This window comes from Limulus polyphemus, unplaced genomic scaffold (assembly GCF_000517525.1).
Source record: "Limulus polyphemus unplaced genomic scaffold, Limulus_polyphemus-2.1.2 Scaffold6569, whole genome shotgun sequence".
NCBI lineage: Eukaryota > Metazoa > Arthropoda > Merostomata > Xiphosura > Limulidae > Limulus > Limulus polyphemus.
In genome coordinates this window covers 20,255-20,826 of record NW_013672179.1, presented here as the reverse complement: position 1 = coordinate 20,826, position 572 = coordinate 20,255, and positions in this window count along the sequence as shown.

Below are 572 nucleotides of genomic sequence, written 5' to 3'. Positions count from 1 at the left end.
AAATATACACTCCTTTCATAGAAACTGGTTAACCATTAGATATATAGTGATGATACACTCCTTTACTAGAAACTATTAGATCTATAGTGATGATACACTCCTTTAGTAGAAATTGGTTAACCATTAAATATATAGGGATGATACTCTCCTTTACTAGAAACTGGTTAACCATTAGGTACATAAAAATGATACACTCCTTTCATAGAAACTGGTTAGTTATTAGATATATAGTGATGATACACTCGTTTAATAGAAATTGGTTAACCATTAAATATATAGGGATGATACTCTCCTTTACTAGAAACCGGTTAACCATTAGGTATATCAATATGATACATTCCTTTCGTAGAAACTGGTTAACCATTAGATATATAGGGATGATACACTCCTTTAATAGAAACTGGTTACCCGTGAGGTATATAGAAATGATACAATATTTTCATAAAACTGGTTAACCGTTAGGTATATAGAAACGATACACTCCTTTCATAGTGTTATGTATCTGCTTGTTTGTGTGTTTCAGGTTGAAATTCTTTCTGAGGATCTTCAGTGATAAAAAGTCCTTTCTTTAT